The following is a 17778-nucleotide window of genomic DNA, read 5'->3' as shown; positions in this document are numbered from 1 at the left end:
TTCCTGCCCCAGCTAATAATACCCTCTCTGGGGAATATTCTAAGCCTCCAATGCTTCCATTCTGAACCTATGCTTCCCATAGAGAAAAACTAGATTGTTCATCCTCCTAGTTCACTTCCTCTTAAGGGTGGAAGAGAGGAACAGAAGCCAGCTTCTGAATAAAAGCCAAACCCAATGCTTTCAGGGGGTTGAGTAGAGTAATATACTATCTCTCTAAGACTAGTATACCTGACATTTGACTATTATCCATTTTCTACCCTTCCTCAATTACTATTATGTTTTCAGTAACTGACGTGCATTATAACTCCACAGTTTCCAGTGCAGAATTCCTACTACACATTTATACAATGGCCATGAATAATGGCTGTACCTTTTGGCAGACCTGAAGTGTGCCAGCTAGATATGCTACTATTAAAAAAATAGATAATCCCCAAAAAGTTCAATTTGGTTTGTGACTAAATTGTATCTCCTTTTCCCCATAGATCACTTACCTAATTATAGTTTGTTTTAAGCTAATGACAATATGAATTTGTATTTCCTGAGCAGACAAAGAATGGTGTATAAGGGAGATCCCTGTCATGTGGTTATGGGTAGATAGTGCCAAAGCTAGCTAATACTTGTCATCTATTTGGGGATTATGTATTCCTGAAAAAGACATGGCTCCCAGACATCCATTAACAAATATGGCATTACTTTGCACTTTTCTACCCCTGCTTTTTTTACTTCAGCTAAAGCATAATATATTCTACTCTAGCCTTTTACCTTTACCCTGTGTGTGTCGCTCTGTTTCAAATGTGTTTCCTGTAAACAACATATTGTAAGATTATGGTTTTTAATCCATTCTGCTATCTGCTTCTGTTTTATGGGAGAGCTCATCCCATTTACATTCACAATTATGATCACTATCTGTGTCCTTTTCTCCATCCTATTTCCCCCCCGCTTATGTATTTCTTTTTCTTTTCTCCCTTTCCCTCCACACTAGTGTTTTGCTTTGGACCACTGCCTCCCTCAGTCTTGCCTCCCTTTTATTAGCTTCCTCCCTTTTCTTTCCCTTTATCCTTACTACTTCTTTCCTCCCTTTTATCCCTCCTCCCTTTTCTTTCCCCTTTTCTCTCCTACTGCCTATAGTGCTAGTTAGATTTCTATACGTAACAGTATGTTATTTCCTTCTTGAGCCAAATCTGATGAGAGTAAGGTACAAACAATACTCCTCTCCCTCCCTTCTTTCCCTCTACTGCAATAAATTTTTGTGCCTTTTCCTGTAACATAATTTACCCTTGTCTGCCTCCTCTTTTTCTTTTCTCTCTGTACATTTTCTTAGTTAAATCAGATTAATCCACTTACTTGGATCCATTTAACCCATTTGATTAGATTTTCTTTTAATAACTGCATCAAAGTCAACTTATACCCACCTCCTCTATGTATAACCCTTTAACATGGTGTAATAACAATACAGTTTTCAAGAGTTACAAGTGTCATCTTCCCTTATAGGGATGTAAACAGTTTGCCCTTATTAATAACATGTTGTTGTTGGGTTTTTTAATTTTTTTTTTCTGTCCCATTTACCTTTTTATGTCTCTCTTGAGTCTTGTATTTGAAGATCAAATTTTCTGTTAAGCTCTGGTCTTTTAATCAGTAAGGTTTGGAAGTCCACTATTTCATTGGACATACATCTCTTCCCCTGAAAAATCATGCTCATTTTTGCTGGGTAGTTGATCCTTGGTTGTAATCCAAGTTCCTTTGCCCTATGGAATATTGTATTCCACACCCTACAATCTTTTAATGTAGAAGCTGCAAGGTCCTGCGTAATCCTGATTGTGGTTCCATGATATTTGAATTGTTTCTTTCTGGCTGCTTGCAATATTTTCTCTTTGACCTGGTAATTTTGGAATTTAGCTACTATATTCCTTGGCATTTTCAATTTGGGATCTCTTTCAGGAGGTGCTCAGTGGATTCTTTCTATGGCTATTTTACCCTCTGCTTCTAGGAATTCAGGGCAATGTTCCTTGATGATTTCCCGAAAGATGGTGTCCAGGCTGTTTTTTTTTTCATCATGCCTTTCAGATAGTTTAATAATTCTTAAATTATCTCTCCTAGATCAATTTTCCAGGTCAGTTCTTTTACCAATGAGGTATTTTATGTTTTCATCTATTTTTTCATTCTTTTGTTTCTGTTTGACTGATTCTCTCTATCGCATAGAGGCATTAACTTCTATTTGCCCAATTCTAGTTTTTAACGAATTGTTTTCTTCTCTTAGATTTTATACCTCCTTCTCCATTTGGCCAATTGTATTATTTAAGGACTTGTTTTCTAAAGATAATTTTTGTCCTTCCTTTTCTAAGCTATTGACTCTCACTTGTGTAACTCATTTCTTTTCCCAATTTTACTTCCACCTCTCTTATTTGACTTTTAAGACCCCTCTTGAGCTCTTCCAAGATGACCTTTTGGGCTTCAGACCAGTTCATATACCCTTTTGAGGTTCCAGATGTAGATTTGTTCATAATGTTGTCTTCTTCAGAATTTCTGCCTTGATCTTCACTCTTCCCATAACACTAATCTGTCATATGTTTCTTTTTGCTCGTAGTGTTTGCTTATTTCCTGGCCTTTAAAGAGATTGAGCTCTCCTGCTGAGGAGCAATGGGTACTGACCCAAGCTTCTTGTGTTGGGAGCCTGGGGCCTGGTCCCTGGCTTTGTGTGCTGGTGCCTCTGATGCTGGCAGTTGGAGGCTGTAGGGTTCTGGCAGCTTAGCTGGTGTTGGGTTGGAGTCACCAACACTGGAACTCTAGGGGTAAGATTGGGTAGTATGGACCCTGGAGGTTTCCTGTTCACCTAGGCCTTTCCTTCCTTTTGCTTTCTTCAGCTTCTTTCAGATGGATGTTGCAGGATGTTTATTTGCCTGGGGCCCCTTGGAGGGCTTCTTAGAGTTTTGCTGAGGCACTGGGAAACTTGGTTGCTGTAGAATGCTGAGGCACGTGGTGGTTTTTTGAACAGGTTTCCACTGGTTTCCCTACCCTTACTGAGGCACTTGAGGGTCCTGGTCTTGGTGTTTGCCTGTTCCACCACCTTGGTTTTAAGATCTCCCTCTGGTATGCTGAGGTGGGGCTTTTTGCTAGCTTACTGGGACTCCTCCTGTTGTGTACTGCTCTCCTTCCCCCAGGGCAAGAGGGGCCTTTCTGTTTAACCCCTCAAGCTACCTGGGCTACTGGACTGCTACACCCCATCTTTCTTCTCGTTCAACTGTTCCAGGGTTCTTCCTGGGATGATATTTTGTGGGCTTTCAAAGGTTAATAAGAGACAGTAAGAGCGACTTACTTCTTACTCTGCCATCTTGGCTCCCGAAAGTAGAACCTGTACTTTTCCTACTCTAAGGAATTCGTCCTGGCTTTACCACACATTTCTTCTCTCTTATACCCTGGTTACACTGCTGGTTCTCCTAGTATGACCCTTTCTCAACATATAAAATCTATGTTCTACCTTCTCCTATGATTTGTATTAATTATTGTGTATTAGGAGACTGGACAGCAAGTTTGGTCTTTATGAGCTGATGCTGACTCTATCAATGTTGGCTTATTCATTTCCCCAGATGAAAGAGGCTGGGGAGTCTACTTTTGTTAAAGTCATATTGGTATGTACCATAAGTACATTGGAGAAACTTTGGAACATGAGTAAACATTCTGTAACTGGTTCTAGTCTGCTAAATATATGGTAAATTTAAACTTCTTTGGATACAGTAATGTAAACATTCTACTTGTTTCAGTTCTGTAATTACACTCACTCAAAGAAACTACCATTCACCATATAGTTAATGGATCAGAATGGGTAACCAAATGTCTATGCATGCTCAAAAAACTTTCAAATTCACTTCTCTTACTGTTTTCCCAAAGTAGGTCCCCTAGCTTCTTCCACATTGGGAATTGTATTAGCCAAGCTTGCTGATGTGCAATGCACACAAGCTCATAAGAACTATGCTTATTGACCAGACCCCAGATATATTGGCAAAAATTCTAGATGGGAAAACACTCAGCTCCAATCTTGATGTGGTTGCAGTGACTGCTCTTTCCCCTCCTCCGTATGCCTTTAGTGTACTACTTAATTATGTTAGTCTCCTAATTTCCCTGATTTCCATCAAGGTTCAGTTCAAATTCTTCCCTCTACAAGAGGTCTTTCCCAGGTGCTTACCAGCTACTAATGTTTTCTTTTTTATATTACCTTAATTTACTCATTATTTCTTTCTTTCTTTTCTTTCTTTCTTTCTTTTTTTTCTTTTTTTTCTTTTTCTTGGTTAGGGAATGGGGTTAAGTGACTTGCCCAGAGTCACATAGCTAGTAAGTGTTATGTGTCTGAGGCCGAATTTGAACTCAGGTCCTCCTGAATCCAGGGCTGATGCTCTATCCACTGTGCCACCTAGTGCCGCCCACTACCCATTGTTTCTATACCTATATCTATATCTATCTACTTATCTATCTTTCTATCTATATCTGCTATGTACCAAGTCATGTTCATGTTGTTGTCCCCTTCAGAATGCATGGTCTTTGAGGTCAAGTACTGATTTTTTTTTGTCTTTCTTTTTATCCTCAATGTTTAGCATAGTGTCTGGAATATAGTAAGAATGAAGGAGCTACTTGTTGACTGATTGACAAAAGGAAGGTGTTCCTGATTGGGTTCCTTGTCAGTGTTTCCCATTTTATGCTTCCTTTTGGATGGCTTTCTAATCAATCATTGTTCAAACAATCCATTATTCAGTCTTTGGTTTGCTACTTGTCCCCTAGCCAACACTATTGACCCAGCAGCTACTCATGATACCCTTCTGGAGAAACAGAATCCTCAACACTTTTTCTCCCAGAGCTACAGATGAATGGGGTAGAACTGCCAAATATAGGATAAGGCCTGGAGTCTGAAGTGCTAGACTGTGAAGAGCAATTGGTATCTCTACAAATAGAATTATGCTAACTGTAGCCAGTGTGGAACAGGGAACAATCCTAGAAGAAGTGATTATGTAAATTCAGCAGACTCCTAACAGAAACTGTTAGAACCCCTGAATCTCAGAGTAATAATATTAATAATAACAACTAGAATTTGCATGTGTATAAAAATTTTAAAATATATCATTGAATGATTATTAGCTATAGGAATCTGGGTAAGTCACTATATCTTTATCTCATTTCCTCATATGTGAAATGAAAACAATAACACCTGCCTTCTAGGGTTGCTGTGAATGAATGAGGTGATATTTGTAAAAGAGTTCACAAACATTAAAACACTGTGGAAAAGCTACTACTGCTACTACTAGTATTACTTCTACTACTATTATTAAGAGTATATGGTCTCACAACATCCCTGTTAGGTATTGCTATTAATATCCTTATTTTACTGATGAGGAAACTGAAGCTTGAAAAGGCTAATCTTTTTCCAGAGTGATATAACTGTTAAGAGCCTGAGGAAGAACTTTAACTCAGGTTGTGATTATTTCAAGTTCAAGCCTATATCTATGATTCCATCTGCCTGTTTTACCAGAATCCTAAGGTAGCCAGTTTCCTATCCTAGGATTAGGTATACAGTAAACTCCATTCCCCAGAATTCTTCACCTCAAGTGAAGATGGGTGATATTCAAAGTCTCATATCTATCAAACTATGATAACTATGGGGCAAAACTATTAATAATAAAGGAAAGTTCTTTGCTATAGGAATTGATGTGGTTCATGACCACCATGAGGGAGGCATTTGGATCAATAAAGCAAAAAACAAAACAAAACAAAACAAAAAAAAACCAAAACCCTTTATTAAGTGCCTTCTATGTGCCAGGCACTATTATGCACAAATGATATAGATGTGATAAATGAAACAATCCCCACTCACAAGGAACTTAAATTTCCATTGTCTCAAACTGCCCAGTAATATATGCAGTGACAAGGAAGATGATTAGTGATTGGCTCTAAGCAGAGATTTCATTTAGATTAATTTGAATCTGTTAGATTTATTCAAATGAATTTTACTTATTTGTGTATGGGAGCAGAAGATGATTCTGCTGCATGATTTTTACTATTTTTACTCATCTATTTAGATATAATATTTTCTTATTTTACTCATACTTCTTTCTGCTAAGTTGACAGAGTAGTCATTGGATTGGAGTTTGAGAGTTTAGAGAGATACATTTAAGAAATAATTACTGGGCTTAGAGCAAATTCCCTTTCCTATATTGCTACCATCTACTCCTGATCAGAAAATGGGTGGATCAATTAAGGGATAGAATGATCATTGCACTATTTGTCACTAGGCGGGTTTATAATCTGTTAAGGATTGTCAGAGAAGGTGGATGAAAGATTACATTTCAGAACTGATGTGGTTGATAGGAATGAATACCTGGTCATTTCACTGAGGATTGATACTGTGACTCTACTTTTCCATGGTCCATCTACTAATTTTTTCAGGATTTATTGGACTACAGAGTGATAATATATTTATATGATATACTATTTGAATGAGAACTAATACAGAAAGTATAACTGCAAATATCACCAACTATAAGAGTTGACCAAAACTAAATGGAATCCTTAAGATATGTCACCAAAGGGACAGGATGTAGACCTAGGAGGAAGACAATCTTCATATATGAAGAACCCCTAGATGAGGAGTGGGGACCATGTGGCCTTGAGGCCACAACTTCAGAAATCCAAATCTTGAATACAAACTTCACAGAACAAATCCTTTTAGGGGATTTGTATTCTGTCAAAGGGCCGAACTTGAGGATCTAGAGTGCCACATGTGGCCTAGAGATGGCAGGTTCTAACCCATGCCCTAGATAGATAAAGAAACTGAAGCAGGCAGAGGTTAGTTGATTTGCTCAAGATCACACAGCAAGTAAGTGTCTGAAGCCTGATTTGAATTCAGGTTTTCCTGACTCCTGGTCCAATAGTACATCCACTACTGTTGTTGTTGTTATTGTTCAGCCATTGTCAGTCATGTCCAATTCTTCATGCCTCATTGGGGTTTTCTTAGCAAAGATACTGGAATGGTTTACCATTTCCTGCTACAGCTCATTTTACAAATGAGGAAACTGAGGCAAACAGGATTAAGTGATTTGCCCAGTACCACACAGCAAGTAAGTATAAGAGGCTTGATTTGAATGTACATCTTCCTAACTCCAGGCTGGGTCTGCTGTGCCACCTAACTGCGCCTATGCACTATTCTACCTACCTTTATTTTTTTTCAAATAACTAATATTTTAGTTCTCTCTTTCATATCTTGGGGGAAGGAAAAGAAGAAAAAAGAAAAGACCCTTGTAATCAACATGCCCTATGTCCAGAAAGTGAGTCCCATTCTACATACTTAGTCTGCCACTTCTCTCCATTGCATTTTATTTTTGTCAAAAATAATTCACAGAATAATAAAATGATTCACTTTAGCAGAAGCCACTACATAAAGAAAGTTAGATTTTTTAATGGTAACATTATTTGAAGAAGCCCATCACCCACTCATTGAACAACCTAAGAAAGAACAGGTCCTGTGGGCCTTTTTCTTTGTTTGCTCCTACTTAAGGATAAACTACATTCCCAGGTGGGAAGCATCTAGATGGCTCAGTGGGAAGAGTCTTGGTAAACTCTTTAGTTAAGCAGACCTAAGTTCTAATCTGGCCCAAGATATCTTTTAACTTTGTGATGCTTAGTCTCTGTCTGCCTCAGTTTCCTTAACTGTAAAAATGGGGATGATAATAATAGCACCTACATCTCAGGATTGTTATGAGCATCAAACGAGATAATATTTGTAAAGTGTAAAGCCTTTGGCTTGTTATATAATAAGTGCCATGTAAATGCTAACTCTAATAATAATAAATGATGGTAGAACCTAAAGGCTCACAGCTTGTCATAATTTAGTTCAATAAGATTGCACAAATATGTACTAAATGGGTTTAGTGTGCATAAAACCCTATGCTAGGTAATGGGGTTCCAAGATGACAGACTTTGACCTCAAACAGCTTATTATGTAATAGGAGATCATGAGAGACACACAAATGAACATGGTATAAAAGAGAAGGTGGTTAAAGCTAAAGAGACATAAAAAGGCTACATTCATCACTGGCTAAGTATAAATCACTGTATTCTTCCTTGAATTAAGAGAAAGAGTTGAATAGGCAAATAGGAGAGACTTTGTTAGAAGCACAAATAAAGGGCACTGTGAATGCAGAAAAGCAGGAAATGGAAGGAAGAGATAAGTAGATGACTTGTAGCACAGTAAGCCTGGAATAAAGCAAAAGGGGAAGGGAAGAAGCATTTATATAGAACCTACTATGTGCCTGGTATTGTATTAAGCTCTTTTTACAATTATTATCTCATTTAATTCTTGCAATACCCCTGTGAGAGAGGTGCTATTATTATCATCTCCATTTCATAGTTGAGGAAATTGAGTCAAATAGAGATTAAGTGACTTGCCCAGGGTCACAAAGCTAGTAAGTATCTGAGGTTGGATTTGAAATCAGATATTCTCATGTCTAAGCCTAGTGATCTATTCACTGTTCCACCAGCTGTCTATTAATAAAGTAGAATAGTATGAAATAAGGGTGCAAAGGTAGGTTTAAGAATGATGACAGAAATCTTTAAATGCCAGATAAAGAACTTTGTTTTTTAAGCTAAGCAAATAGGATCCATGGAATGTTTTTGAGTAAGGGTCTGATATGGTCAGGCATTCTATCCATTACATCACCTAACTGGTAGAAGTGATAATTGCTAAAAGAATTTTGATGATGAAGATAGCATTATAAGCCGGATTTGTCAGAGAAGGTTTAATGGGAGAGAGTATTTGGGACTTTAACTTGCAAGATGGTTAAAATTTGGATACACTGAAATGGAATTGCTTGCACAATGAATAAGATGAGAAAAGAACTGATTGCTACGATGCAATTTTAGAATTGAGTTCTGGCAAATGGGATACAATAGCAATGGGATGGGTCAAAGTAATTTATTCATATTCACAGTCAAACACAACATAGGAAGGTATAGAGAGATAGATACTAATTCTATAATGAATAGTGTCACGTGGGGCTCTTCTTGCCTCTATCAATCCACAAGGCACTATCCAGGATGGAAGTCTGGAGACACAGTGAACTTCTAATCAGTATAAGGTGTAAAGAACTCCTATTTGTGCAGAGTTTTCATTTAAATGGCCTATCATGGCCTTTTTTCCAATAAAGAGTTGTCGAAGATCTGTTACCTGGTTACTTATGGCTCTCAATCTGTCACAATGATAGACAAAAAGAGGAAAAGAAAAAATTTATCCCTGGGCCAAGCATTCATAGAAGAATCCTACATAGTATCCACAGATACTTTTGACATGGTCACCACCCATATTTCTGTGTTTTATTTTGACTCTGTCCCCCCTCTCTGCATTAAGATTCCATCATGGTGGTGATGGATACTCTTTAGAAATATTTTACTTTCTTTGTGAAGTCATCCACACAAAATGACTGACCTAATTTGTTTGGAAGATTTTATAGTTTCAAGGCCTTCTGGAGGAAATACTAAGACTACAGATGACATTTTGACTTGGCTTTTTTGAATAACATCATTCCTTTCCTTTTTAGTCAAAGACACATCTATATTGCCCACCACTCTCATTCAGACAATGTATAGAAGTGGTACCTGTAAGGTGTATGTTCAATGTGACATATCACATGACTAAGGAAACTGAACCATCTTTCTAACCACAGAAGAATCTTGTTAAAACAAAACCATGAATTCTTCCATCTTGGACATTCTCTTCTTACCAGTTCTGATTTCTACCTCTTTACTTCCTTGTTAGTGACTTATCATTAGCCCACAATTAACTCTTAAATGACACAATCTATAGATTTAATCAGGATTTAACTATCACTAACTTCATTTTCATTTTTTCATACATAGCCTGAGGAACAAACAGACCTCAAAGATAACTTATTACAAGGCACGATGATTACAATGTGAAAAAAAATGCAACACAATATAAAGGCAGAATATTTCTTTGGGAAATGTAATCCTGAGGCCAATTATATGTACATCAGCTATTTGTGAATAACAGGGAAGAAACTCCTTTAACCTATATTATCATTACCACTTTCACTGCCATTTTTGTTATCATTATCATCATCATTGTCATAACAATTACTATGATTTTTAAAAAAAATTTTGTAGCTACTATAGGCAAAGTACTTATCTACTCCTTGGGTGAGTGGGGACAAAAATGGAATTTATCATCTTCACTTTCAAAGAGCTTGGAGTCTAGGTGAAATAAATCAAGCAAGATTATTTTAAATTATTGAAATATTTATTCTTGCCTTACCATCTTTCCTATAATAATGTCATAATTGTAAGTGACATTTAGGCTATTAAATTTTGGAAAACATTTTACATAAAGCATCTGTTGTTTACATATAGTATATTTTGTGAAAATCAAAGAGACAACATGGATTAAGAGCTTTCCAAACCTTAAAGTGCTAAGTAAGTGCTAGGTGTTATTTTAATCTCATTTTATCCTGACAACAATCGTATGAGGTATATAATACTGTTATCCCCATTTTACATATAATTAAACTGAGGTTTTGAGAGGTTAAATAACTTGCCCAGCATCACATAGCTCAAAAGCATCTGTGGCAAGATTCAGACTCTTCCTAGCCCCTGGTCCAACTTGTTGTCTACTGTGCCACCTAGCTGCCCTGAAATGGTTACCTTCAGCATCAAAGTTCCTTCTTCATTGTGGCACCAGTGTCCCTTCTCATCATTGTGAATGAAATCTCAGAGCCCACAGGAGGAAAGGTAGTGCCAGCTGTGCCATTTCTGTGGGATGTCTCCCTTACCAGTATCTTGGATTCTGTCAAAGATTTGTTCTCTTCCCCCAGAGAATTTCACGTTTCTATTTCTGGCAATTTCTTGAGCTTAGGGAGTTATTAAGAGAAAGGCATAATACCCATTGGCTAAGCTGCCAGGGAATCCTGCTGGTACATAAAGGGTCTGGAAGGATAAAGTCCCAGCTAGACTAACTTAGAAGGGGGGTTATAGTTAGAAGTTTTTTCTGACTTTAATATTCACAGTCTACATTTTTTCCTGATCTTTGTCTGTCTTGATTGAAGAGCATTTCAAGGTGACTTTTTTTCTTTTCTTTCTGGACCTGGCCTTAATCTCAGGGAGAATAAAATCGCCCAAATCCTTTTCTCCTAATGTTTCTAAAACATAATGGTAGTTTGGGTTTTATCAAAAATGGATCAGAACCATCTTGACTTAAGTACTGGATGAAATAATATTCTTAGGAAATTTCAAAGCTGCCATGGGTTTTATCTGACAAAAAAAGGAGTTGATGTTGAATGGAATCATTTCCTAAAGAATGGCTTCAGTTGAGAACCATTTTCAGTGTGCTGACCAGTCTCTTACCACAATATTACCTTTTTTTTGTCTTTCTGAAATATGTCTGATTCTCCTCTTCCCAAATAAAAATACTCTTTTCCTTTCTCCAATTTACTTAGAAAACATGTCTAAATTTGTCCTTTGCCTCCTGGCTTCAAAGTTGTCTGTTTACAGATTGTATCCACCCTCCCCAAGATCGAATATGAGTTCCTTCAGAGAAGAGAACGTTCAGTGATAGGCACAGGAACTGGTATATAGAAGGTGATTAGTAGACATTTGTGGAATTGAAATGTCTCTTACATTTCCCTCACCTAGATTCATTATCCTAAATATTTAAGATATTTCAAAAAGAATTTGAAGTTTAGTGGATGTTGAGGAAATTTTAGATGCTTATTATCCAGAGTTTGTTCCAGATAGAAATTAGAGTGACTACTTTCTTGCCCTTTTAATACTTTTGTCACCATTACTAATGTACTTAATATTTGTTGAGTATCTATTGTCTAGTGCTATGCTAAGTATTGTGAGAGATACAAAGAAATGGAAATACATTGTCCACTTGATCCTAGTGTTTATGATCCAGTTGCGAGGAAAGAAAAGTATTTAAGAAATATATTTATTGGAATACAGTTCTGGTATCTCAGTGATAGCATTTCTGCAGAGATTATCTGTACTGGGACATTTTTCAGTTCACTTCAGTGCTAATACAGACTACATTGATCTTGATTTGCAGATGTGATGCAAGATGGAGGATCAGCAGATAGAGGTAGAAAGAAAAAAAAATACACAGAAAAACTCAGCAGAAATGAGGAGAGATAGGCTAGCTTATCCATCTCCATGCTTTTCCAGTCGTCAAAGAAGGTAGGAAATAATCCCTTTTGTTCCATGAAATAGTGGTTATAAATGGGTTAACAACCATTTCTTTTCTGTCAGTTCAGTAAAACAGTCATTCAGTGAAGGAAGCCAACATGTGAAAAGGCTGTGCCAGGCTAACTCAAGTTACTTTTTCTATAGTATTAATAAAACAATAGATGACAATGAAGTAAACATAGTTTCCCTAGATTTTAATAAAGCTATTGATAAAAGATCTCAAATATTCTCATAGAAAAGCAAAAATATGTATTCTTTATGATACAATAAGAAGATTCAGAACTGGCTGAAAGGATAGGTTCAAGGAGTTATCGTTAATGATTTGATGTTAACATTGAAGGTGGTCTCCAGGAGAGTACTCCAAGGATTTGTGTTAGGTTTTATGCTTTCTATGATTTTTATGAATAACTTGGATAAAGGCATAGGTAGCATGTACATCAGAATTTCAGATGACACAAAGCTGGGAAGTATTACTAACAAGCTAACTGCCCTTGCCTTGTGTCCTTCCCTAGCCCATCCTTGAGAAGCAGAAGCACCACCAGGTCAAGACCCCAGGACATGGATAGTAACTTCTTCAGACCATGGGACCCCACTGCACTAACACCATTCAAATACTGCCTCTGCCCCTCTCCTCCCCCAACCATTACAGAGATGGAACAAAAGGCACCGGGCTACTAAGTAGACAAAGCTCTACCACCTGCCCAATTCTCTACTCACGGAATGCTCAAGCATGAGTGACAAAGATCCTATACGCCTGATCCTTCCTCAGTGGTAATACATCTTGAATATTATAGATGTTATTGTGAATCTACCACCTTTAGCTGTTGTCCTTCATTCTTGAAGTAAATCAAAATGACATCACCATATTGAGGTCAAGGAACAGTGTGTCAGACTTTGACTGATATGTGCTCAGAAGACTCTAATATAGGTCAGGCACAAATAATCCATATGAACATTTGGAGTGGAAATATCTCCAAATTTGTGCGTCCCATGTTTCTTTTGAGCTACTGCAATTCTGCTTTACACATAGAGTACAGTGCCTTCTTTGATGCAGGCACATTATGCTGTGTAGTCCTGGGCCATTGTCTCCAAGGTCTCAATAGATTCCAAGGTTTTTCAGAGAGACCTTGAGAGTGTCCTTGTATCACTTCTTCTAACTTTCTTGAGAGTGCTAACTTTGTGTGAGTTCTCTGTAAAATAATCTTTTTAACCAAATATACAGTTGGCATTTGAACAATGAGACCAGACCATCAGAGTTACACTTTCTACAGTAGAGTTTGAAGGCTCAGCAGTTCATTTTGAGAAAGAATCTCAGTGTCAGGTACCTTATTTTGCCAGGTGATCTTTAGAATCTTCCTAAGACAATTCAATGGAAACAATGAAGTTCCCTGGCATAACACTGGTGTACTGTCAAGGTTTCACAGGCATACAACAAGGTCAGCACAATGTCTCTGTTGATCTTTAGTTTGGTAGGCTCCCTAATACCTCTTCTCTCCTACATGTTTCTTTGGAACCTCCCGAACACTGAGCTAGCTTTGGTAAAATGTGCATCAACCTCATCATGTATGTGTACACCCCTGGAAAGTATACTGCCATGATAAATGAACCTATCCACAGTATTCAAAATTTCTCCATTAACTCTAACCAATGGTTCCAGACATGGATGATACAGTGCTAGCTGGTAAAGAACCTTTGTTGTCTTGGTGTTAATTATCAGACCTAAATTAGCACAAGCATTAGAGAATCAGTCCAAACTCTATTGCATCTCAGCCTTAAAGACTGTATTGAGTGCACAATCATCTGCAAACAAAAAGTCACACACCAACTCTCCCTACACTTCAGTCTTGGCTTATAGCCTTTTCAAATTAAATAATTTACTGTCAGTATATTAACTGATCTCAATTCCATTTTCATCCTTATAAAAGGCATCCAACATCACTGAAAACATCATGCTAAAAAGCATGGGAGCAAGCACACAGTCCTGCTTCACTACATTGATAACAGGGAAAACACAAGAGTATTATCCATTATCCAGAACCCATGCAAGCATGTCAGCATGAAAGTGACATACAATATTGATGAATTTCTCCAAGCAACCAAATTTTTCCATGTTTTTCCTCAAGCCCTCACAATTGGTACTATTGAATCAAAGGTCTTTGTCAGATCAAAGAATGTTGTGTACAGAAATCCATTTTGCTCCTGGAATTTCTCCTGGAGTTTTGAGGCAGCAAACACCATATTGAACATTTATTAGATATTTCTGAAACTACATTGGCTCTTGAGTAGATGACCACCTTGCAGGTGAAGGGTTAACCTACTAAGGATCACTCTGACAAGAATCTTGCTGACAATAACCAAGAGAGAGATCTCCCTGTGATTATCACAGTACAACCTATTTCCTTTTCCTTTTAGAGGTGGACAACAGAGGGATCATTTAACTCCTGGAAGATAATCTCCTCTTTTCATATAACCTGAAAAACATCAGTCAGCTTTTGTATGAGCAGTGGACCCCACCTGGTAAATCTCAGCTGGAATAGAATCAGCACCAGGTACTTTGCCACACGAGAGACCCTAATGGCATTCGAAACCTCTTCTTCAGTTGAAAGTTCATCTAGAGAGGTATTGACTTCAACCTGAGCTATATGGTCAATAGTTTCAGGATTGGTTCATAACAGTGTCTTGAGAACACTATGGAAGTGATCAGCCCATCTTTCCAGGATCATGTCCTTATCAGTAACCAATGTGGCTCCAACAGTACTAAACATCTGAGATGCACCATAGGTCTTTGGCCCATAAATAGCCTTTAGGAAGTCATACAAGCTTTTTAGATTGTTACTCTTGGCATAAAACTGAATTCATCTTCCTTCATACTTAGCCTTCCTTCATACTTCATGCTGCATCTCTCTAGACATCACTTACACTTTACTTTTGATTGAGTTAAATGCTACCTTCTTAAAGACAGACAAACTACACTGTTGGTAAACCCTGTGGAATTCTCATTTATTGTTTATCAGCTTCTGAATTTTCCCATAATTTTTTTATGACACCAATCTTGATGTTTGCACTTGTTCTAGCTCAGATGAGTAAATATGGTGCTATACACCAGATCTCTGAAAGCTGCCCACTCCTTTTCTGCTCCACTGTTGACAACATGAATTACTGTGTTCACTTAGCTTTTCATCCAAGTTAGCAACAAACTGTTTACCCAGGAAGAAGTGCTCTAATCTGTTTACATTAAGTATTCTGGTCCTTGTCTTGCCTTGGGGCCACTGCTTATGTTGAAGTTGAATTTTTAGCTAGAAGAGGATAAGCCTATGACTGGTCCAGCCCTTTGTGCCACACATCACCTTTGTCACTATCACATTTTGTCTCTTCTCTTTACAGTGACATAAACTATTAAATACTTTCCTTGGTCAAGGACACATAACTGTTCTGTTTGGTAGTGACTTGAGTTTTCCGCTTAGATGCTACTATTATAGTGGACTTCTATGTACATTTTTATGTATATACTTCTATGTACTATTATAGTGTACTTCTAATGGTACATAGACACCATCCTTAAATGTTCTTTATCCACTCCCCCCCACCAAAAATATGATATCCATCCTATAATGACACATATAATTCTCATTTTGCATCCTTTGAGCCCTTTCACCAGTTAAAATGATACATGAATGGAATGACAAATAAACCCTGACACATCTTAGTATAAACTAGTTTATCAGATTCATTAGTTAGCACCTTGAAGAAATTAGAACCCTAAATTAATATTGCACATAACTAATTAAGTTTACTATTGAGCATGAGAGTCTGTTTAGACAGAACAGTTCTAGGCAGGGCTATTTTGAATGGGAACTGCCAACAGGAGGTTTACTGAAAAAGAGAATTAGATTCTAAAAGTCATTTGAGAGGATGCAGAAGTAACACATTATAATTTTAATAAGATTAACATACTGTGCTTTTATTTTCTAAGTTGAAAGCATTGGAAACAGACCAAGGAACACCTTCCTCTGTGCACTACATCATTCTGTCCTCATTAACAGCTTCTGAGAATAGAGGAAGAAACTCAAATATAACATTTCAAATAAGCTTATTATTGTATTTGTTTCTGAAATTGTGCTGTTAACTCTATATCATCCAAATTTCTCATCATTCAATTTTGTTCTTACCTAAGAAGACTCAAATAATTTTGGATTCTCCAAGGACAGTCAATATGACAGAATGTAAAAATCATCTATTGTGAGGTAGAGAACCCACATTCAAATATTATCTCTTTCCCTCATTATAGATGTAATCTTCTGACAGTCCCATTTCTAAGCCTTATTTTCTTTATTTAGAAATTGAAAGTTTGGGCTTAGATGATCTCTAAGGTTCTTTTCAGTCCAAAATAGATGATGAACTCTGCATCAGAAATTGCTAAGATTCTTTATAAGTAATCATTTATCTTTAGTTCATAAGTATCTTTTGAGCACCTTCTATGTATCTAGTCATGTCATAAGCATAATGGAAAATACAAAACAATAATTATGGCATATGTCCTAGAAGAATTTACAACCTAGTTAATAATGTCAGCTTTGACAAAATTTTGAAGGAAACTATTTTGGGGTTTGATAACTTCCTACATTCCTTTTTAGTATCCCTCTTTTTCCTTGGGGTTCTGACCCCAGATCCCTAATGCACAACTACCTACCTATTAACTACATGTGTGTGTGGATTTACACACATATATGCACACGTATGTGTTCTCTCTACAAAGAATACATATATTAGTACACATTGTTCTTCCCTATAGAGTGTATGGTCCCTGAAGGCATACACTATTTATTGTTTGTCTTTGTCTTCCTAGCACATAGCAAAGTATCTAATACATAGTAAGTGTTTAATAAGTACTTGTTGCTTGTTGATTGAGTGACCTTCCTTGTCTCCTGAATCTGAAAAGCACCCTTCTTCTTAGGTCCCATCTTAGGGACTTAAAGTACTACTCTTTTTTTTTAAATTTTTGACTTTAATAAGTTTCTCAAAGATTGAAATATCTCAAAAAACCCAACAAACAATATTATAAAGGTGAAATTTCACACCTTCTCTAAGTCAGAGAGGAAGATATTTTTAACTAATGATTACTAATATCAACTTTTGAATAATAGTACATAGACACTGTTCATTCTGTCTTCTTTCTTAATAGTATTTTTGTAATTACATGTAAAGATAGTTTTCAACATTTATTTTTTATAAGATTCTGTGTTCCATTTTTTTCTCCCTCACTCCCTCCTTTCCACCCCTCCTCCCCAAGACAGTGGGCAATCTGATATAGGATATACATGTGCAATCATGTAAATGTATTTCCACATTAGTCATGTGAAAGAAAAAAAAAGAACAAAAGGGAAAAGTCACAAAAAAGAGAGAAAATAGTATGCTTAGTTTTGTATTTAGTTCTTTCTTTGGATGTGAATGACATTTTTGATCATGAGTCTTTTGGATTTGTCTTGGATCCTTGTGTTGCTGAGAAGAGCTAAGTCTTGAACATCATAAAATGTTGCTATTACT

This window comes from Vombatus ursinus, unplaced genomic scaffold, assembly GCF_900497805.2.
Source record: "Vombatus ursinus unplaced genomic scaffold, bare-nosed wombat genome assembly UNPS02014791.1, whole genome shotgun sequence".
NCBI lineage: Eukaryota > Metazoa > Chordata > Mammalia > Diprotodontia > Vombatidae > Vombatus > Vombatus ursinus.
The sequence above is the reverse complement of the archived record's forward strand: the minus strand, read 5'-3'. Positions refer to the sequence as shown.